This window comes from Macrobrachium nipponense, chromosome 21, assembly GCF_015104395.2.
Source record: "Macrobrachium nipponense isolate FS-2020 chromosome 21, ASM1510439v2, whole genome shotgun sequence".
NCBI lineage: Eukaryota > Metazoa > Arthropoda > Malacostraca > Decapoda > Palaemonidae > Macrobrachium > Macrobrachium nipponense.
In genome coordinates, this window is record NC_087212.1 from 51,486,675 (window position 1) to 51,511,050 (window position 24,376).

General features: G+C 36.7%; 1 long non-coding RNA gene across 1 annotated transcript; it reads left to right on the forward strand.

Moving 5' to 3' along the window:
- Positions 1 to 22,749: 22,749 nt before the first annotated feature.
- LOC135197601 (uncharacterized) lies at positions 22,750 to 23,111 on the forward strand. Its single transcript, XR_010310624.1, has 2 exons — positions 22,750 to 22,839; positions 22,967 to 23,111. It is a non-coding gene; the product is annotated as an uncharacterized LOC135197601 (long non-coding RNA).
- The last annotated feature ends 1,265 nt before the right edge of the window (positions 23,112 to 24,376 follow it).

Genomic DNA, 24,376 nt, shown 5'->3' on the forward strand with positions numbered 1-24,376 from the left:
AAATACAGAGAGAGAGAGAGAGAGAGAGAGAAGGTGCGCCACGGTTCTACAATTTCAACCAATTCAAGAAAGAAATAAGAATAAATCCTTCAGCCGAATTGGGAGAGGGAGGCATTTAGTAGCTGGAACGAGAAACTACATTCTGGAACCACTGACAAGAAGGGGAACATAAGAGTGCTCCTGCTTTCTTTTTTTTTTTTCTTTTTTGCATGCACAGAACAGCCCGGATTCAGAAAAGTGCCTTTAACGAAGGAAGAGAAATGCAGAGATTTTTAAGATGTAAATTCGCCACAAAAGACTTACTCTTTCCCCTGGGATTTCATTCGGACAGCGATTATTTTAGACTGAAACTTCAGTTCTTGGTCATTATGAAACCGGGTATCTACAAACGGTTGCACGCTATAAACCAGACTTGCACGGATATTCACGTATATCTTTCACACAGTATGATATGTATACATTAATGTGTATATTTATTGTCTATTTAGATTTTTCATTGTAAACATTTCAATGTTTCAGCAAGTCTTTGAGAATGAAGCTGCAGGGCACACACCCATTTTTCTTGACTCCAGCAGGAGCTGGTAACTATTGAAAGCTAGGTGGACTGGTGGGTGGTAGATCGGGATCGAAACACAGTCTTAGCATACACAAGCCGAGATCTGTACCACTCAGCCACAGCACTCACCCTACCACATGTGTGTGTGTGTGTGTGTGTGTTTGTGTGTGTTGTCCCTCATTACGTTTAGGTTGAGATTTCATCTTTTAACCAGAACTTAATTCTCGTAGAGGGGAGGTAAAAATAAACAAAGATATACAGAATTTTTTTTTGCGAAGCTTGGGCTTAAAACTAAAGTCTAATCATCGTCAGGTATATTTAGAAGACATTATTAAAATGTTAATGTTGAAGATTTATAAACATGGTTAATAATAATGTGCCTTATCTGTGGGATTTCACATATTTTTATCTGTCATCTGCGCTTTAAATCCTTTCGCAACTTTGGAATACGTGGAAAGCCATTTATTATCCCAACTAAAAGGATTAATTTTATATCTAGAGACAAATCTGAGGGAAAATGAAAAATGTTGAACATAAAATTATAAAGACCTCACACCTTAATGATTACTGGATAAAGGGGAAAGACCTGTACAGAAATTTCACATATGTATTTATATATGTATACATATATATATATATATATATATATATATATATATATATATATATATATATATCGAATTTTCTCAATTACAAGCGTGACTTTTTCACATTCAAAAATATTAACCCACAAGTATCATTTTCTACCGAATGGTACCTTGGAAAAACTTACAATTAGGATATATATATATATATAAGTGTGTGTGTATATATATATATATATATATATTATATATATATATATATGTTGTGTGTGCACTTATTTATATATGTATATATGTATGTACAAGGATTAAAATGGAAAACTACCCCTTCATCACAGTGCAATAGCTACTGCCAAATTTCCAACACACGCTTTGAAGATCCACTATTGTAATTTCTGTTGAAGCTTAACGCCTAAGGGTCAACACAACAAGCAAACAAAACGACGAAATGAAATATCCAGTTCATTATGCAAACACTGATGTGTTCGAAAAGTCCAGGCGTGTACATCTGAACCAATTAACTTTATTACATTTTACTAGCACACAATCAAACTTATCGATTTAAAATAATTTGTGAACAGCCGTACTGAGATTTTCTTAGTGGGGTCGACGTACTATTATGTGTACTGAGCTAATGTTTGGTTCATGACTTCTAGGGTATGACGACTAGGACAAGTAGTATATCATCTTTTCATGTAATTATTTTATTACGATAAAGAGGGTCTCCTTAGCAGGAACCTCTGCGTTTTTAAATGTGAAGATCCCCTGTTATCTCGCCATTTAAACAGCGTTAACTGTAGGATTTGTATATACGTACATCAAATTATAGGAAACGATGTATTAAAAATAATCAAGCACGTTTAAAACCCGCAAAATGTAATTTCTTAATACAAACAGCATTTGTTATCTGGCTAGATAAGTCATCAATGAAAATACAGCTAAAATATTAAAAGAACATCAATAGAAACAACAACTAAATCCAGCTTAGTACTCCTGAGAAGTCTACTGCTACAAATATCTAGGCTTTCTTGACAGAATTGAAAGCACGGAAGCATCGAGGTTTTGAAACACTCTCTACTCTGTCATCGCCATGGACTTGGAATTCTTACTAAGGCTGGGTTCTCTGGTTATGTGAGGACCTTGCCACTTTGAACTATAATCAGTTTCCGGGCAAGCAATGGAAACTGGTTTTCCACAGCTGAAAAAATTAAAGCAAATGGTTTTTGTTAGCTAAGTGATGTTATAGTATGTTCTTTATAAACTGCTTGAGAGAATCTTGCATCATAAATATGAGGTGAAAAAGAAATGGAGATGAAATTCAGAGAAGAGGGGAACGGGTATTCTAAGGCTTCAGGACAATGTCCTTGACCACAAAGCGCATGTGGCAGCGGCTGAGGACGCCAGTGGCTTGGAATCGTTGGTGAAAGCCACTATTCACTAGACCTGACACCCTCTGACATCTACCTGCTTCCTGAACTTGAATCAAACATGCTTGGGTCATCATGTTGGAATCAATAGAGAAGTCAGCCTCACTGGAAGTGAGTATTCGGAGGTGCAGGAGAAAAGAATGAGAGAAGTGTCCTCATGCAACGCTTCCAAGGAGAGGCTCAACATTGCTTGAATGACTCTTACATCTTCATTTTCAAGCAACAAAAGCTCAGTGATAATGATGATGATGATGATGATAATAATAATAATAAATTTTTACTGACATCTTTTGTAAAGGATCACATTGCACTTTACAAAAGTTAGAAAAATAAGGTCATTTTTCATTAAAAGTTAAACGTGATTTCAGGACTCAGTCCGTCAGGAATCTGGAGCATAAATAGAAGCGGAGCTGAGCGAACGACCAGTAAGCTCAGTTCAACGGAACAGATCTGTTTATGTCAGTATAACAGAAATAATGTTTACGATGGCTTGTGCATTATAATTCTGTCTATTTTCGCTCATCCACCGAAAGCGAACCAATTCTCAGCCCAACAGAACGACGGACCATACAGTACCTTTCAATGATAAAGACAAACACTGATATTTAAGTCTGGCCGACACAAAACTCAAAACTTTTCTCTAATTTTCATGTTACAGGATCTCCCCTTTTTTCCCTAAAGCACTGCAGCGTATATTTCAGATTGCACGATCTGTTAATTAACTGCCTTGCTAATTAAGGCTGATTGTTTGAGAGGAAAAAGTATCGCTCAAAACACAATAAATTGTAAATTGAGTTAGAGGAACAAACCTGAGTTTTAGCGCTGCCATCATAAAGTATTTTTTCTCTGCAATTGAGAAATATTTCCGCTTCTGCATCGTCTTTCATCCTGCTGGGTGCTCTTTCCATTTACTTTATAATTTAGAGCTCACAAATATAAATATAATTACCCTTATTATCATTTCGCAAGTAATGGTTAATCGAATGAACAAAAATAAAAAGATAGAAAGTCGCTCATTTCTGATTCCCTCCTTTTTGAAAGGGCTCTCTCATGATTCAACAAAGGAGACAGGAAGCGGTCGAATATATATTTCAGAACGATCCGTGAACACAAAAACAAGAGATTCAATTTACACAGTATTGAAAAAGTGTGTTTTCATGTGTATGTGCGAGGTTCCAGTGCCATTTACAAATAAATGGAAAAGCTAGATTCTATTCCCAATATAGAGAGGAATTGTCCATTACAGAAAAAACAACGAGTCCATCCGCCTGGGCTGCTCCACACGCGAGAAATGCTCACTTCGAAATTGATTGTTCGAAGTGTGGGCAACTCTAGTTATGCTAAAATTTCAAGTCCTTTCATAAATACGACTCCTCTCATCTTCCCCCCCCCCCCCCACCCACCCACCCACCCTTCCTTAGACATCAAGTTCATTCCTTTTGCTGTACCTCCGTTCATATACTCTTTTTTCCATTTTAGTTTTCACCCTCTCCTAACAGTAGACTTTTAAAACTTCTTTTCATACTTTCCCTTTCAGCGCTGAATGACCTCATAGGTCTCACCGGTTAGCTTAAATTTTATATTCCATTTCATTCCCTGATATCTACCTTTGAAACATTAGGTCATCTTCCATTTACTTGTCTTACATTTTTCTTTTTCTACATTTGATATACCTTTGATCAATGTCTGTTTTTCTTATCTTTTCCAATTTACGGCACCTTATCTCTCTCTAGCTGTGATACACAGGACTCCTCGCCTCCTTCCCTTCCTCTTTGACGAGTAAGAATCCGTTTCTTTTCTTCGCCTTTGGTACACAACCTTTCTCTTATCTCTACTTTTGTTACACAGGATTCCTACTCTTATCTCACCTTCTGATACATAGGATTCCCCCTCCTCTCCATCTGTGACACTCAGGCAAAATTCCCCCTCTTCCCTCCTCCGCCTTTGGTACATAACTCTTCTTATCTCCTCCTCTGATACATAAGAACCCCATCTTATCTCTGGTAGTCGTTTTAACCCTCCACATTCCCAAAAGGAAAAAACATAAATAAGAAGGAGAAGAAGACGACGAGAAGGCTACATCACAATGGCGTCATGTAGGCCTAACACGTCTCTTGGAGTCCTGCCTAACATGAAGAGACTGGAGATATTGCATCTCCCGATAGGGCGGAAGGAGAGAGACAGTTGATGTTCTCCGGTTATGTCAGTGTCACCAGCACCTAAGGAGGCGTTCCTCATCTTTAATATGGTTACTTCAATCTCCCAGAAGAGCCAGACGATTTTATGGAACTGACAATTTCACCGAGGAAGTGGGCTGTGCGAGAATAAGTAGATTCCGGGCTTCGGTGATAAAAGAGGCTCCGTTGTTCTTTCGGCTGAATGGGGCTGAGATGTCCGTTAGTCAGCCCTCACTTACATTCAAGTCTACCTCTTCTGAGCTGGAGTTGGTAAGTCATGATCTGAATGACCGCGGATACCTGTTTTGGAGAATGACCCACATGCATGACGATGTAAGAACACGCATCATGCAAATAAAATGAAAATCATCAGTTCCTGGAAAAATAAACCCCGATAACGAAAAGAATCTTTTCATTAACTGTCTTCTCCTGTCCATTGCCTTCCCAGAGAACATAAAGTGTCCTTTATAAACCGTGAAAAAAAAAAAAAAAAAAAAAAACTTTCAGCTATGCAGAACCTCTCTGTCATCCTTCCTTGTTAGGTACGTGGTGAGCTTGTTGGGTTCTGCCGCCGCGTGGCAGCGATATTAAAAGTTTTATATCAACGTCAGAGACGCCTTGCCACTGCGAAGCTAATATCGCCGGCGTTACACGCGTTATCCCATATAGCCCTCCTACTAAACTGTCGTGGTGCGGAAGGTATTTGGCCTTGTTACCGAGGTGATGAAGTCTTGCGACGCGCAGGAAAGCGACACTCCGGATTAGCTTCTGGACAAAGACACTGTATTGATCGAGTGCTTTTGCTTGCGTTGGTGGTCATCTTCTCTCTTATGGATGTCTGAGAGAGAGAGAGAGAGAGAGAGAGAGAGAGAGAGAGAGACTCTCTTGCTCCATCTAGAGGGTTGGCGGCTTTTTCTCTTGCCATCTGAATTCATGAGTGGATTGCGCTTCATTTTTTTTCTTGAAACAGACACAGACAATATACTTTAATTCCTTTTCTCTCTGCAAAGACCGATCTATTGATTTCTATGATGATGGACCATGATCTTTTTTTGTTTATTTTCACTCACTCTCGCCTTTCTTGTTAAATTTTTTTCTTCGTTTTTTTATTTCAATTTTTATCATCCCGCTTCTATTGTTTTCTTTTCTAGAGTATACAATAACAGTGAATTTATTTCGACGAACTCAGAAACATATTTGATGGAATGAGAAGAGAGAGAGAGAGAGAGAGAGAGAGAGAGAGAGAGAGAGAGAGAGGGGGGGGGGGGGGGGGGAGGGGGGGGGGGGTGGGGATGGGGTTGTTGGGCATCCATGTAGCACAACATTATTCGCAGACCTCAAGTTTTAATTCGAGTCCCAACAGGGAGACTTCGGGGTCGATTGGAGGAGAACCCGGCAGCGCCGTACTTTTCGTTCCTGATACATGACCTCGCTCTCCACAAGAATGGCCCAGTTGACACATGGCTAATTTATATGCAAAACCAAGTTCGGATGCTCAGGGCTATGCAAAGTAAGGTTTATTTGCATACAAAATACTTAACATAATGCACGCATAAGCTCGGTTACATTACTCAGGCTTATACGGTCGTGTAGATACATTCTATGCAAATACTGCTTTTGTCGGACGCGGGCAAGAGAGAGCTGCATACACAACTCAAACACAAAGGCACAAACAACCTCACCCCCCGTACGTATGTATGTAGTATATATGCAGGCAATTAAAAAATTTTCATATATATAGTATATATGTAAATAATGTACATTAAATACATTATATACAAATATATATCTATATATACATACATATATATATGTATATATATATCATATATTTATATATGCAAATATGTATATACATATATATATATATATATATATATTTATATATATATATATATATATATATATATATATGTATGTATATATAGTATATATATATATATATATATATATATATATAGAGAGAGAGAGAGAGAGAGAGAGAGAGAGAGAGAGAGAGAGAGAGAGAGGAATCAGCTAACCAACCTATGTTTCTCTTTAATATGAAAAACAGGCGTGTAAACATAAAGCCGTAGCAGATAAGCTTCAGTATAAACAGCGCTCTCAAATATACCCATGCCATTCAATTTGCATACGTGTGCAGATGACTCGGAGCGCTCGCAGTCACAAGCATACTTGTAAAACCTCCCCTGGAATTCAAATACTGTCTACTTTAGTGGCCCCGAAGCTCATATATTCCGCGAAAATGGCGGGCTTAGTTTCCCGGATATCGTTGACTCCGATGCTTTTTGTTGCGACCCCCGAGTGACACGCGAATTCTTGGTATAATTGTTTTCCTTTTTTATTCTATAGCTTATCTCATACTGAATATGAGTACGCTTATGAAAGGACACCTAAATCAAAATGGATACCATATCGGCCTAGAAAATGGATGTATAATTTTCTTCTTTAAAATATTTTCAACCTGGGATCTGGAACACTGACCTGTGATTCCCCTACAATGAGGATGTTTACCAATCACAATGGTCACGGGAGCTCCAGTCTCACTTGGAATTCACAGTGTGGTGGGTCCGAGTTCAAGTCCAGCTCACAGCCCGATAGATTTCACTAACAACCCCATAAAACTAGCTGGGTAGAGATATCTGCAAATGTTCGGTCTCTGGGACACTCTTGTGTAATAGCCTGTCCCTTGCCTGTGCCACATATGAGCGATCTCTAAACTTCTGAATGACTGAAATAATCTCCATAACTACCGTTTATAAACGTAACGTTATTGCTGTAACTGCAGGAATTTGACTTGTCAAAATGCGCAATTTGAAAGGTGAGCTTAACATTAAATGATGTGGTCAATTACTCGTATTTTGTGAATAAAATGCCATAAGAAGTCGTGTTTTCATAAAGGAGAATGCCCTTGGAGTAATTTTAGAGGAAGTGCTTACCGGATAAACGACTACTGTCAGCTTATTCACTAAATTCAGGTTTGCTACGGCATCATTAGTTCCACAAAAATGCAGTTTAAAGATTTAGTTTTAAAAAGAATACCTGAATTCATACCATAATATTTGACATTTTCGTATGAGGTAGCTAGCTCCGTGTAACATACATATATGGCTGTGGGCTAAAAAAACAATCCATTCAAATCAGCCTGTTAACTAGTCTTTCTGTGCTTGAGAAAACATTCAAGAGTTGGGAACATGCAACTTCAGTGTATTTTTCTGTCCCACTTGATAACATGCATATACAAAATTAAATTCAAAACAGCTAGAGCGAGCTCTTCTCCTGAACTTTTTTTTTTACCTTGACTTTCCACTGCAAAGGTCTTGCACTTGCAAGACCTTGACGAATAAGTTCAGGTGAAGATTGAACACCAAAGGCCTCTCAGAACTCGGAATTTTTAACATATTGAAATAGTCTCTCCGAAAAACGTTCAAAAAAGAAAGAAGGAAAGTTCAATTTTCAGAAAGATAAATTTTTTTTAGCCGAAGGCATCCAACTGTAGATATCAATCATCCTAAGAGTGGATTCACTGAGCAAAATGTTTTTATGAAGCCTTAGAAATTTGTTTAGAAAGCTGTTTTACTCTTAAAAACAGACACTAGAAATGATTCTGTATGCCACAAGGAATACAATAAACGCAAACACACACACACACACATACACACACACACACACACACACACACACATATATATATATATATATATATATATAGAATAATACATACATACATACGTACATACATACATACGCATACTACTTACACCGACAATTTCATTTCTCATGTGAAATATACAAAATTTGCATTTAAAACGAGATTGAAAGATAAATCATATAAATTGTTATTACAAATCACTCGGCGTAAGGCAATAGCAGTTATTTCTTAACTCAAAATCACTCTCATATCCTCTCTTACACCAAAAACATGGAGCCCTCCTGTCTGTTCACAGATATATTCACCAAAATTTGATGTGTAAAACGTACATGTAAAATAGCACTGGGGATTCTTGGGGAAGGTGGCATGGATGGAGGAATGAGAAGACGTAATCTTTTTAAAAACAGATTTCTAAACTGCTATCTGTTAAGCTTCTGATACCATAAAAGAGGGAAGTAAATGAATAAGCTCACAGAGGAGTCTTTCATCCGGCTGGCTTTCTCTCCGAAATGATTCCGCGTTACCAGAAACAAATGTACCTTAATAGCCACAATGCCCCTCTTATCTCTAGGCCTCCCTTGCACTTTCTGGCTTCGCGTGTCATCAAAGGTCCTGATTTCGGGTGCGCATCAAATGAAGAAGCTTCCACGCTCCGTTGTAGGATTCGAACCAATGCACGTGAGGTTCAGGCATAGCCGCTCTCACAAGCCATGCTACGAAGAGGGATATGAGTCTAGTTTCGTTCATGCACATATTCATTCATCTGTTAAATGCAGAATACATTTTACTAGAACTGAAACAGACCATGCCCACCACTGTACCATAACGTCTATGTGGTTTTTGCCTTTTTGGCCGAGATACACACACATGAACATTTATCTTTAACAGCCGCTATATACGCACATACATACATATTTATGTATATGAAAAACTTGTATATACAATATATGTACGTATATGTGTGTGTATGTTGGTGTGTGTAAGTGTGATGATAAGGAAAGAAGGTTAAATCAATGATGCTTTAAAAACGGAACAGACCAACGTTGGGTTTAGTCGGGACGTGAATGGGATACCATCAGAGCCCGTCGGAACCGTCGAAACATCAGCATTTGTGTCCATCCAAAGTATACACTACTATTCCTTCTGAGGCAACACATGAAATGAAGAAATGGAATGAAATGGGGAAAAGGAATTGACAGTTATTTTACTGTAATGCATTGCAGTGATGGACTTGCATCAAAACAATTTTGAATTTAATTTCTCATCTGAAGGTTCAAGTCACTGTAAAATGATTATTGTAAAATGATTATTTTGCAGAGATACCAAATCTCAAACAATTTTGTAAAGTGGAAGTAAAGTAAAAAACAAACGTTTCGCAAAGCAAAGGCTTTGCTAAATATAGCAAGCTACTGCTCAAACAAAAGAAGAATCAGTTAACCAACAAGAAATTCTTTAATAATCTCTAGCACGCCACCCAAAACGATGAAAAAGTTTATGAAGATAAAACAGGTATAGATATTGATGAACAAATAAGACAGATAGACACAGACAAACAGACCGAAACAGAGAAATTCGCGGCATATTTCGGTAAATGTCATAACTTCTACTATCGAGAAGAGAGAAGCGAAAGATCTCTCTTGTATATAATGCATATATATCATGTTCATGAATATGAGTATAAACCTCAAACCCCCACGCACGCATAAATACATACATATACATACACACACAAACACACACACCAATTCGGCGAGAGCTTTTGTATCGAGGCCTCCCATCAAAGCGGACCATAAATAGGACCGGCCGTCTGGGAGGCATAATGGAGCCGACTAATGTCCTTTGGGAAGCAATACGTCCGGTAAGCACAAAACAGCCACTGGAATACAAACCATAAATACGAGAAGAAGAGTTGCCTTTTCGGAATTACTGAGATTTTTAAGGGACTACGGAGAGCGTCTGGGAAATTTTACAAGAAATTCTGATATATATCGCTGGCTCCCGAGCGGTGTGTGAGTGCGTGCGTGCGTGCGCTGGAAAGTGAGAGAGATATGACTGAAGGCTCTTTTGTTGAACTGTTCCCTAGTGTAAATTGATGGGTGGGATTTTATATCATCATCTTACATAAAGGAGGCTACAATGGCCTTTTTATTTTCTGCCCCGCTTTCGTTTGCGCGCGCGCGCGCACGTGCTGGGCTCGGGAAGGAGGGGGGGAAGGAAGATGTTGTCCTCACTTAAGAATAATTATTTTGGAGATTAATGTTGGCCTCGCTTTCTTCAGTGAAATGAAGGAGACAACAACTCGGAGAGAGAAGAAATTGAAGCCATGATTCCAGAGCCGTGCGGAGGCATTTTGTATTCTCGTTCCCCTTCTATCCGCTACGGCTGGGCTCTCCTTATAAACTGCTCTGGTAATGCAGCAAAAAAGGAACCCATCTTTAATGATCCGGAAAACATTCCTCTTTCATTTTCTTGATGTCATCTTGAGAAATCATAATTCGGGGAAAACTTGCGTTTTTGGGGGGAAGGTAAATTTCAACCTCACTTCACCACTGTAGCTCGAGAAAATCAATTTAAACTTTCCTCTGAAACGGCCTCCTAAAAGGATTAAGTTTACAGCAGGGGAGGAAAAAATAATCTTATGGGAAAACATACATTGTCCTCTTTCCCGGGAGATAAAAACAAAATCCACTTTTTAAGGAGCGTCTATGATGATGCCTTCTCGAGCCATTTTTCTAAACTATATTTTCTCTCTCTCTCTCTCTCTCTCTCTCTCTCTCTCTCTCTCTATTGGTGCATCGCCAAGATTCTCCTTGGGTGGGGTGAATATCTGCTGGGAAGGGACAAGTAGAAGGCTCCATTTGGAGGTTCCTCCTCTCCTTCACCCGAGCTCTTTTCGAAGCCCCGATGCTCAGGCGTGCGTGACGGATCAGATATGGAAATGAACAGAGTACTACTCAATGACCACAATTAAACTAGTTTTCAATTAACCTAATCATACTGCATCCTTAGTCATTCCAGTTATAATAAATGACAACAATCTGAATTAACCCAATTCTCTAATGATTTTACCATAATATCCTCAGCTCTCAATCCCTTCAATCGTAACCGACTCATTCCTGAGTTATTATAATCGAAATTACCACGTATCTCAATGATCTGATTATGAAACCAACGTGGTTAACAAATACCTTCGTAAGCAGTTTATTATAAAACTATGAATATGGATTAGGTATTGATTTATTTTTCAACCAAGAGAAAAAAAAACAACTACCGTCCCACTCACTGTAAAAGTCATGGAGAGAGAGAGAGAGAGAGAGAGAGAGAGAGAGAGAGAGAGAGAGAGAGAGAGAGAGAGAGAGAGAGAGAGAGAGAGAGTTGAAAAGTATCCAAGATCCACCCCGCCTATATCATTTACATCAGCGTCTCTCCTACATCACTATTTTCTCATCCGATATTCATACCAACTTTCCGTTAGGAGGAAATAATCGCGGATTAACAAAAAAAGGAATCATAAATTTCCAGAAAGTTTCTATGAAGCCTCTTATTTATTATATCTGCATAAAACTCTCTTCGATGATGACACTACTGGTTCTCTTTGCAAAGCTTAGTTTTTGCTAAGTGTAATCTTCGTCTTCATAAGTTTTTACAAGAAAACCGTTGCAATTCAAAATGGATTTTACTGCTACTACTACTATAGTAGATTCACATTAACCGTGCATTTGATGTTAGGCCAGTCCCGGCTGGAAACTCTCAGTCTCTCTTGAGAGTCCACATAGGAAGGACGTATGTTCCACCTCTACTGAAAGACGTATACCTCGGGAGAGGTGGAACATAGATACTACCCATGTGAACTCTCGAGAGAGACTGAGAGTTCCCAGCCCCGTGATTGGCTTATCAACAATCAATCAGAAGCGTCGTAAGGGACTGGCCTAGACATCAAATGCACGGTTGATGTGAATCTACTATAGTAAAAATGATGATGAAATTATGTCACGCAGCAAATAACGAAATCCCTAAATAATTTTCATGCATGATTATATCAACATTCATACAGAGCTTTCGAGAGCCAGCTTAACTGGCACTATCAATATCCTGATACTGGAAGCGGCGCATGCTCTCTGTAGCTCCTTGTATAGATGCCAACTTTGTACTCTATTTCGCTGTTCAGTACTAAATAATAATTATGAAACAAACAAGAATGATAAATTTCCACCTGACAAAAACAAACTCAGGATTCCTGAGCGACAGGGAAAGGCGTTACCAAATGATCGGCAAGACAGAAATCTGTTTTTATTCAATAGCAACTGATTTATATTGCATGCGCATTGCTTTCCAATAATGATAATAATAATAATAATAATTAAAAAATCCTCATAGTAGCACGAGTATTCAAATGGAGAAACAAATCCACAGTTATGAAAATTTTAAATCTAAATTTAGATATATGTACATTTACATAAATGTGGATTTGATTCTCTAATAATAATTATGATAATCACTATCACCATTCGAAGACGACCATAAGTACCTTGACAGGAGGAGGACGCAAATCGTCATCATTGCTACGACTGCTGCAATTTCCGCCTCTGAATCAGGAGGAGCACGAAGGCAATCATTCCGCTGCAACAGCCGCCCGTAAGACCATTCCATCACGGATACTACAAGACAACTGCATTAACACATCCCATTAAGTCCGATGGCTGTAAGAACTGCACCAGCCAAGCCCTGAACTCTTATCATACATTTTGAATGAATGATAATCATGGGTCTGGAACATTACTGGGTAAATATGAACAGATTCAATTAAGCCCTGCCATTAGGGCAACGCGCATGCAATGAAAGGTCTGGAAGATGTGCCCGTTTGGCAACTTCGAACTCTTCTTCTGCTTGGAAGATGTAAGTGAGTTCTATTTCATCTACTGGAAAGTAGGAGAGTTCACCCTGTCAAAGAGGTTTAAGGTCGATGAATTCTTCTAACTCGACCGTCAAGAAAGTGTAAAAGGAGAACCTCATCTATTTCACATTCTGTAATAGGAAGAGGTGAGCGATTTCCAACCATACTTCTGAAATTCGTAAAATATATATATATATATATATATATATATATATATATATATATTATATATATATATAATATATATATATATATAGGAAAATTCATTTTAAAGCCCTTGGTTTGTTACCTTCGCAGTACCATTCATTTTTAAAGCCCTCAAGTAAATGACCTACTTAATAACATTCATTAGCCTACAGGATTGTAAATCTTGTCCCATCAGTGTACATCAAAAAGAATAAAAAACTCTACTAAAATAGGTGGGCCGACAAAACCCCCACACGACAAAACCCCCACATGACGAAAACGAAAGCACCCACATATCTTTCAGAAGAAACTTATCGAAATGACTATACTCTGTTTTTTTTTTCATCTGTCCATCCGCCTGTGGTGTTTTTGTATGGTAACACTGCGTCCCGGCCTTTAGATAGTTACATTCAGCTAACATTCAACGATTATAATAATAGCCTGTTTCGAATATTAACAGTGTAATTCGCATACAGTAAATTATTAAAACACTTTTCAGTTGCAAATGTACACCCAGATATCCTTTTATTTACCTAAAACTTACACATAGCGTAACTATCTAAAGCCCGGGACGCAGTGTTACCATACAAAAACACCACAGGCGGATGGACAGATGAAAAAAAAACAGAGTATAGTTTTATATATATTAAGGAATTTTATCGAAGAAAACTTATTGAATCTTAAATCTTTTTTTATTAAAAACAAAAGTTAGCAAAGTTTATAGTTTTAAAATCCTTTATGAAAGAATAAGATTATAAAGTAAAAATTCATTGATTTTCATTTTAATTAAAAGCAATAGTTATCAAAATTTACAGATTTTTTAAATCCTTCGATCAAAAAAAATTTGATTATAAAACTGTTGTAAGAAATTCTTCATCGATTTCCCGGGATTTGCCGGAAAGAAAACCATACACACAGCTTATTAATAAATCACCGAGTGGGGCCTTTGTAGCAAGTATAATTATTCGATTATTGGCTTCAGCACCATTATCATGAAGAAGAAAAAAGGCACAGAATTTTCTCTTCAAGTCCCTGATCCTTTGGGCGTCCTTCTTGGCGTTTTCTTTGAACATATCTTTTAACTGTGCTTTCATTTCCCATGGCAAGTCTTCCTTCTTGAGTCATACTCTCCACTGATCCTTCATCTCGCTCATGATTATGTTCAATACTTGAAATGACGTCCGATATTTCTAATTTTTTTTTTATTTTTCCTTTACATCCAAACACTGATCTTCAAGAGCATTCTCATCTCTTCGTAGTAGCACTGGTGGATTTTTTAGTATACACAGAATCTTTATAGCTCAGTTTCTCTCCACCTTTATTATTACGGATGACTTCCATGATGGGCAAACAAATAAAAAAGTTTATCTACCTCAAACTAAAGCTACGTTTTAAGAGAAGGATCTTCTTGTAATCATTGTAAATAACTACCAAAAGAGAATTATCAATACGAATATTTATAGATAGTTTGCTAGCAAGCAGTTACTAATAAAATAACATCGTTTCCGTGTAACAACTGTAAATAACTATCAAATAACGATAGGTAATTTGTTAGTGGGGGTTTTGTCGTGTGGGGTTATATATATATATATATATATATATATATATATATATATATATATATATATATATATAGATGTGCGTATCTGTGTAAATTCTACCTGATATATATATATATATATATATATATATATATATATAGATGTGTGTGTGTGTAAATTCTACCTGATGTACTTCCTGGAATGTGTAAATAGGTATTCGGTGATTTCTACATATTATTATTTCTGAAAGATGTAGTTCTTGAATGACATAAATATAAGCGGAGGATAAATTTGACAATTTCAAATCAATGTGGCGCCGACATCGCGTGAATTCTACCTATTCTAATTCCGGGATGATATAAGTGACGGTTACACTCCAAAAGGCATTTTACGAGCATCCCCCTTTTTTAAGTGAAGTTTTTTTTTTTATGTACACTGATGGACAAGATTTACAATCCTGTACGCTAATGAATGTTATTAAGTAGGTCATTTACTTGGGGGCTTTAAAATGAATGGTACTGCGAAGGTAATAAACCAAGGGCTTTGAAATGAATTTTACTATGCAGGTCATAAACTTTGGGATTAGAAATGAACGTTATTATGTAGGACAATAAACACGGGTCTTATGAATTAGTGTTACGATGTAGATAATAAAGTCTGGGCTCTCAAATGAACGTTACTATGCAATTTAAACAAGGTAACATATATACGAATTGTACGTATGCACAAGTCCACAAAAAATCCCACCCCCACGACCTCTAAATACAACAAACAAACCACACACACAACACACACACAATATATATATATATAATATATACTATATATATTATATATATATATATACATACACACACACACACACACACACACACACACACACACACATATATATATATATATATATAATATATATATATATATATATATATATATATATATATATAAACGCTACGCTGCCGAGCCCTGGCCAGAAAGGTTGATTTTACACACACACACATATGTGCATATATTAATATATATATATACATATATATATATATATATATATATATATGTATATATATATATATTATTATATATATATATATATATATATATATATATATATTCATGTAAAATCATCCTTTCTGGCCAGGACTCGGAAGCGTAGCGACTGAAGCTGAATGACATTCTTTTGTTATTAAACCGGCGGAATCAAAGCCGCTCCACAAACTCCAAATAATGTTCCCCAACAACAATGGAAATATTCTCAACAATATACATATACCCTTATTTTCTCTATGCCACACTCCTCCCGTTGAATTTTTTTCAAGTCCATGCATGCATATTTTCCCTATTTTTCTTCCCTAACTAGAATGGAAAAGGGAAATTTTCTATTTTTGATCCCAAAACTAATCTGTTCTTACCACCCCAACGCATTTTAGATTAAAACTAACTCTCTTAATTCAGCCTTCATCCTGACTCTCTTTACTCTTTACACATAATTTCCATTAATTTTCCTGGAACTTAAGTCTTCTGATTGTTCGCTAGTCAAATGAGAAAACAAGTAGAAAATGTGCCAAAGTTTCTTCGGCTCAATCGAGTTTTCTGTATCTCGTATAATGCTGTATGAGCCGCGGCCAATGAAACTTTCAGCCAAGGTCCGGTGGTGGCCTGTCCTATAGCGTTGCCAGAGGCATGATTATTGCGAACTTTAACCTTATATGAAATAAAAACTACTAATGTTAGAGGGCTGCAATTTGGTTAAATCTGATGAATGGAGGGTGGATGATCAACGTAGCAATTTGCAGTTCTCTAGCCTCAGTATTTTTAAAGATCAGAGGGTGGACAGAAAAAGTGCGAACGGACAGTTAAAGCCATCTCATAGTTTTGTTTTACAGAATACTAAAACTGAGACAGATTAATAGTTTTTCTTTGTATTTTATCACATGAAACTCAGTTTTACTACTCCCTCATCGGATCACAAGCATAAAAAATAAATGACCAAACATACAAGTACATCAGCTGTTTCTCAAATACCATGTTCAAATTACTTTCCGAAGGATGTTTTTATTTCTAATAGATATATCTCGGTATACTGTCGACGCCGCCACTACCTTTTAGTGTGATTTTCCATATTATTATTATTATTATTATTATTATTATTATTATTATTATTATTCACTGATCCCACTGTACTTATGTTTTGTCATTCATGTAGCTGATGTGTGTATGTTTTCACTGTGTTATATTCATATTATTTCTATTTTTTGCGAACATATCGAAGCGACTTTCAGCGCTGATTTATTTCTATGTTTCTCGTACTATTTACCAAGCGATCTCTGAGATTCCATCCGTATTCGTAAGATCATCTCAACCTTCGTGTGCAGTATATAGTATAACACAGGTAAGACCGTTTATGCGGGTACTCGTATTACTCATAAGCGATCAGCTTTATTTAGGCATTTAGTTAAGCTACTGGAATGACAGGTATTGCGAGTGCAGGAAAGGAAGCATTAGAATGGTGCTGGGGATGCAGTTGATATGACTGACTGATTATGTAGCCACTAAAACTGGCATCACAACACCTAGGTTAATGACGCCGTAGTAAATTAAAAATGGAAACTAAAAAATTAGTAAATAGAGAACTTTAAAAGTAGTTTCATAAGACAATTACTTATATATATATATATATATATATATACTATATATATATATATATATATATATATATATATATATATTAGCTGAAGCACTAGGAAAGTTAAAAAATTAATAGACAGAGTGCCAAGTACTTTCGTGTATTTAACACAACACACACACACACACACACACACATATACATATCTATATTATTATATATACTTATATATATATATATAGATATATTTATATAATAGTATATATATATATAATATATAATAATCTATATATTAACTGAAGCACTAGGAAAGTTAAAAATGAAAAGACAGAGTGCCCAGTACTTTCGTGTATTTAACACATCTTCGGGCACAAGATGTGTTAAACACACATAAGAACTTGGCACTCTGTCTTTTCATTTTTCTTCCTAGTGGCTTCAGCTAATACACAAAATCACGTGCTTACTTTTGTGATTTCTTAGTATGTATATATAATGAATAATCATATCTGTTCACATATGCTATCCATACATACATTCATAGTATATTGCATAGGTGTACAATTTAAAATCTATTGAGGAGGACCACCTCCCTCACAAAGATCCACATATTACAATCCTCACCGAGATGCGGTTGATTCACCCGAGTGTTCAGTAACTTATTCGTAAAGCTTGTGGATGAATCACGAAGAGTTTTGTACGGTAACACTCATGAGGAATAAAAGGAAAAGCTATACAATTTTTCCAAAATGCTTCCCATATAATGCTAGCAAATAATGACAGGAATTCGGTAAAAGGAAAGTAATAAAAATGCTAAAAAGCTAAAAAGGCTTATGTGAGAAAAGTAAAAAGAACCGAGGATTAAAGTTAAATAGGAAGAGTCAGTGAAGCCTTAATCGTCATTACTAAGGCTGCCTAAGGAATCGTTGTTATAGTACAATAGACGGGCCAAAGAACATGATCAAATTTTGTATCTTCCTTTGTTGTTTAACCTAAACCTTCAAACACTAAGAGAATTTATACGCCCACTGTTCTCATAATCGAATGAAGTTCCGTTTATAATTGTTATTTTCCTGTAATCCTTCATTACCTTTAGCCTGCAACAAATTCCCAATTACATCCGCTAATTATTATTATTATTATTCAACGTGAACAAATATTCATTCGGAACAAGACTGAAAGGCCATTAACTTACGAAATAAAGTATATAAGAAATAGAAAGCAGAGCTAATTATACATACGTACATACATACATACATACATATATATATGTGCGTGTATATATATACACACACACATCTATATATACACACACACACACATATATATATATATATATATATATATATATATATATATATATATATATAATATATATATATATATATATATATAATATATATGTAAATTATCGTGCGTCCACCACCTACAAAAAAGGAATAAAAAAGCAAAGTTCCCAGTGAACATAATGAAGGAAGGGAGGTTCATCAACTGGCGTGTCTCCCCATATAATATAAATAGGATTCCTTCATCCCCACAGAGCAGTGAATCCTCCGTTTTAAAAACACAATAACGACCCCGCGCCCCTCCCCTCCCTCCCACCCCGCTCCCCACCGATTCCCCTTCACTAACGATACATTCCCTTCAACGGTTAAATCCAGTATTCATTAGTAGCCCCAGCGCGTCGTTACGGACTCCAGTTCGGAGATGAACATAAAATGAGGATTATTAAAAGCCATTCCTACTCGCCGAATGATGACGGGATGCCGGGCGGTCGGGCGGCGAGCTGAGGCAGCAGCTGTTATCGAGGATTTCAAGTGAAAAATGGAAAGGTATGAATGCTTGTCACGGTTTTCATATTAACATATGACTACTACTACCGCCACCATTAACACTTATAATAACAAAATCCACAATCGCTACGTTGAGCTAGATGAAATACTGTGAAACTTAACTCTGCGTTTCATTGTACCTGGCATACGGAGTGAATTACAAAAGTATGAATAACAATCAGAATAAAACTACAGGCTTCATACACGTCAAACAATATCGTAAGAATATGGACGAGGACTCGCCTCATACCAAATTTTACATTTCTATAATAAGATTTTATTTTCTAGAGCCGCCTTACATCTACCCAAACTGAGCAATAAATCGAAATTGGCTCCCAGCAATCACTTCTATTAAACCTTTATATTGCCTCATTTTCAAACTGAAATTCCAGCGAAGCATCGTGATATCGATATACAGTACTCTGAAAGAGAACGTAATACTATTTTCGTAACCACCTCTAGGCGCAATGTTTATAAACATTAAAGAAAGACTTATCTATAATCCTAAAGTTTATTTACTTCGCAGTAAGATTTATTCGTAGGTCCCATATCTACTGAAAATAATTTAAATTCCTAAGCCCAAATGACTATTATATACCTTCTTAAGAGCAGGCAAGGCTTAGCCCACAGTTTTTAGAAATAATATTAACATCAATTTCTGACGCTAAAGGTGGCAGTGTTCATAGTAACATTCATCATTAAGCCAAAAAGGTGATATTGATCAGAGTATCATTCATTTTTTAGTCCAAAATTCAGCATGTTCGCAGGAAAATTAATTTTTAAGACCAAAGTTTATGATAATGGTAACCTTCATTTGTAAGGCTAAATAAAGATTATCACTTTTACAGACATATTAACTTATAAGTCAAAAGTTTTCTTAATTCCATACTAGTATTCATTTCTAAGTCCAATGATCACGATCTAGTAACTAGTAACATGCATTTAAAAGCTGCAGGTTTTTACCTACAAAGTATTATCTGTTTCTTTAACAAAGGTTGACTGCCTACAGAGTAAAATTCACTCCAAAAACTCCCACGGGATATTACTCCATGTTTCTTTAGCATCTAAACCCATAGTTTATTATATGCATAACAGCAATCATTTCAAAGCTCAAATTTTATTGCTAAAAAAATAACAGTCATTTCTATGACAAAGGTAACCGCTTAAATTCTCTCATTCACTTTATGGCCCGAATTTATTACAACATGCATAACAAAATTCAGTTCTATGAGGAAAACTACATAATCGCATTCATTTATATGCCTAATCAAAAGCCTGTAGTTTATTACCTACATAGTTCCATGTATTTCTAAGCCCCCGAGTTAATAACAGCATAACATTAATTTTTAAGCCAATGTTCATTACATGAAGTAACACATACTTAAAAAACCAGTATTTTTTTATTGCCATCATGACATTCATTTCAAAGTCTGATGTTTATGATCTACAAGGTTACGTTTATTCAAGAGCCCCAAAATGTATAAACTTCATAGTACCATTCATTTCGAAACACGGAATCATAATTTGTACTGCAACACTCACCGAAGCAAAGCGTTTTATGCAAACATTGAAATATCACACGGTATTGAGAGAATGATGTTATCTTTACGACACGCGTGAAGCCCACTGGGGTTAGTGCATAATGTAAGAGCGCTCTTTTGAGAAGTACTGTGCATATTTACCCGTCCCCGTTCTTTTGCAAGGAGAACATGATCCTTTTTCGAGGCTTTTTCACATACTATTTATATTTTTGTATCCGATTCATTGCTATGTATTACTACCCGGTAGAGGTACTACTATATCGAGGCAATCTGTATGTGATGTGTGTGCATATACATACATACAAACATACATATAGTTATATATATATACGTACACACACATATATATACATATATATACTATATACATATGTATGTGTCGGTATGTGCCTTTTTTGTGTGAGTGCGCGCGCGCGTGCATGAATGTCTGGAAGTCTTTTCCTCTTTTACTGAAGATGCTAATGCAGATGTTGGCTCCAGCGCTTTTCCAGTCTTCAAGCACAATGAACAATATATTCATTCATTTCAAGTAGAAAACTATTTCAGCCATCAAACTACGGATTTCTTCAGGGCTACTCTAGATTCACAATGGAACTGATTCTAATATGTACAGAATACAGAAAATCATTACTAAAGCACAAGAATTAAAAATGAAAAAGCAGATACTTAGAACCTTAACAAAAACTTTGTACTTCGTAAAAATGATTAACACATTTCTCAGGCAAGGACGCCTCTCCATGAACACCCCACTTCCAAAGAGACCCCCAAAAAGTCCTCAACCACCCTACATCCAACACAACTTACACTAAAAGGCTTCCAAGTTTCCTCCGAAAGTAAGTCCCATAGTCTATGGATCCCCCAAGGACGACAATGTTCCCCGTCAAGATATATTCAGCCCAAAGAACGAGAAAAGTACGTTACACGCACTCTAGTGATTTGGAGCAACATGTATGCCATATATACATACATACATACCTACATACATAACATTACCATACTTATATAATATATAGGAATATATATTGCAGCTATATACATATATTCATACTACATACATCATACTACATACATACATCATACTATATATAATATAATATATATATGATTATATACATATCATAAGCCACGAAAGATCTTGCAGCTAGCTACCCCAGTGTATCACTTTCCTTTGTGGCTTATACCTTTATTAATGTATCTATCACGTTCCAAACTTTCGTGATTCAGTTATACATACTACTTATATACATATACTATATATATTTAATATATATATAATGTATGTATGTTATATATTATATAATATACATATATATATATTATTATAATATACATTATATATATATTATATATTAGATATATATAGAAATTATATATATATATACATACACACACAAACATATATATATATATATATATATATATATATAATATATATATATGTAGACATAGGGTTTTGATTAATGATATATTGTTCGTGCATTCTCTGTAACCTGTGGAATGTGGAGGACAGGGCAGAGTAACGACCTGAGGGTAGCTGATGAATGAGTTTCTAGGGGATGGCGTGAGATAAAAATGCTTAGTTCGTCGAGTCAATGTACGACAGTTTATGAACTCTTCCCAAAGTGCCTTTGTGAAACTAGATGCAGCTAGAACCGTGAGGCGCTAGCGAACTGTGTGTTCGTATGTGCGTGCGCCTCTTTCGTTAAAAGCGTTCATACCCCAAACCTATGGGAGGGATTTGACAGAGGGCTTCGAGTCATAGGCAAAGATGCCGTGGCATTCGCCGGGGGAGTTTTTTGACATAGTGTTTAGTGTCCGGTTGGGAATGGGTAAGTGTTACCTTTACTTTAGCCAAAGGGGTGGCTTGTTTGATATCTTGTAAGATGTTCCATTTTATTAACTTTGTCTTTAAACTTGTGTGTGTACTTACCAGAATGTGTTCTGTATCTTTGACAGATGGTTCTGGATTTCTGTGGGACAGAGTTCCCAGGGAAAGGTGTGACCTTTTGGGTGACTTGACAATGAGTAGTTTTAAGTTAGTCTGTGAGACTGGATTACTTAGTTATCGACTTAGTTATTGTAAATAAACGTTATGTTATGATGCAACTCTCTCATTTTCATTACCTGTTAGAATAGAGAGAGAGAGAGAGAGAGAGAGAGAGAGAGAGAGAGAGAGAGAGAGAGAGAGATGTGAGGTGATTGCCGGGAGAGAGAGAGAGAGAGAGCCTGTGTATGAAATGGGTGTGGAGGTCTGCCTTCCGTTTCGTGTCCACGCTTACCGTATGAAATACATGGAGGTTTTCCCATGTAATAGTGGTGGCAGACGGTTAAAGAGGGGATATAAAAAGTTTTCTTGCTTTTCTATGCCTAGGAACGCCAATGTAGAGATGGTTGGCCAGTTAGGAAATAAAAGGGGTAGAGAAAATGTCCGTCCGTGGGATGGGGGGATGAGGAAAGATTTTCTATTAGGGTCATCAAATTTGCTCGTACCGAGATGGGTGGGAGTCGTGAGACAAGCAACTCAGTCTAGTTTGTAAGTGAGTGTTGCTAGTGGTCATCTCACCGGTCGCGTTTGTATTGTGCCGACGAGATTTACGCGTTTTTACGAAGAATTTCGAGTTCCTTTTGCTCCCATTATGGAGTGGTGAGTGTTAAACTATTGTTTATCAAAAAGGAGTGGGTTTTTGTTTAAATATTTCAGGGTTATGGGATTGGTTCAAGAGGTCAATAATTTTTCTTGTCTTTGCTCCATAGTGACGTGTTTTCTTTATTTGCACGTGTTTATAATAGACGTATGCATTCGTCTTTGTTTAAAACATAGGAGTGTATTTTTCTATGCATGGGAACTGTGCTTATATAAGCAGATTTGGCTTAGAGACACAGAGCGGCCACAATTTTAAGGGCTCAGCATATTTCTGCAGAGAGGCGCCTTGCATTGCGATGGTGTACGGGCATCCCTTGGGAGGGTAGTTGCATGGGTACCACTAGCCTCACTCGTGAGATAGTGCAGGGGAGGGTATTGCGAGATGGGTACTTGTGTATGCCTCGGAGTGTTCTGCCGCTTGACTGAGGGGTTGTTCTCAGGGGGGGAGGAATTTTTTTGTCTCAGTGTGGGTGAACTTCCCCTTTTCCTTTTTTTTTCTTAGTGTTGGGGATGGATTTGGCCTTGACATTGGATGCTAAGATATCAGCTGATTGATTAGTTGATGAAGTGAAATGCCCGTAGAGTCTTTTTTTTAGAAAAGAGATTTTTTTTTTCTCTCCCTTGGATGAAGAGAAAAGGAAATAAAAAGAGATTTTTCTTTTCCGAAAATGAGGGGAAAAGTAGTTAACATGCACGGGATGTGTTATATGTTTCTTTGTGCC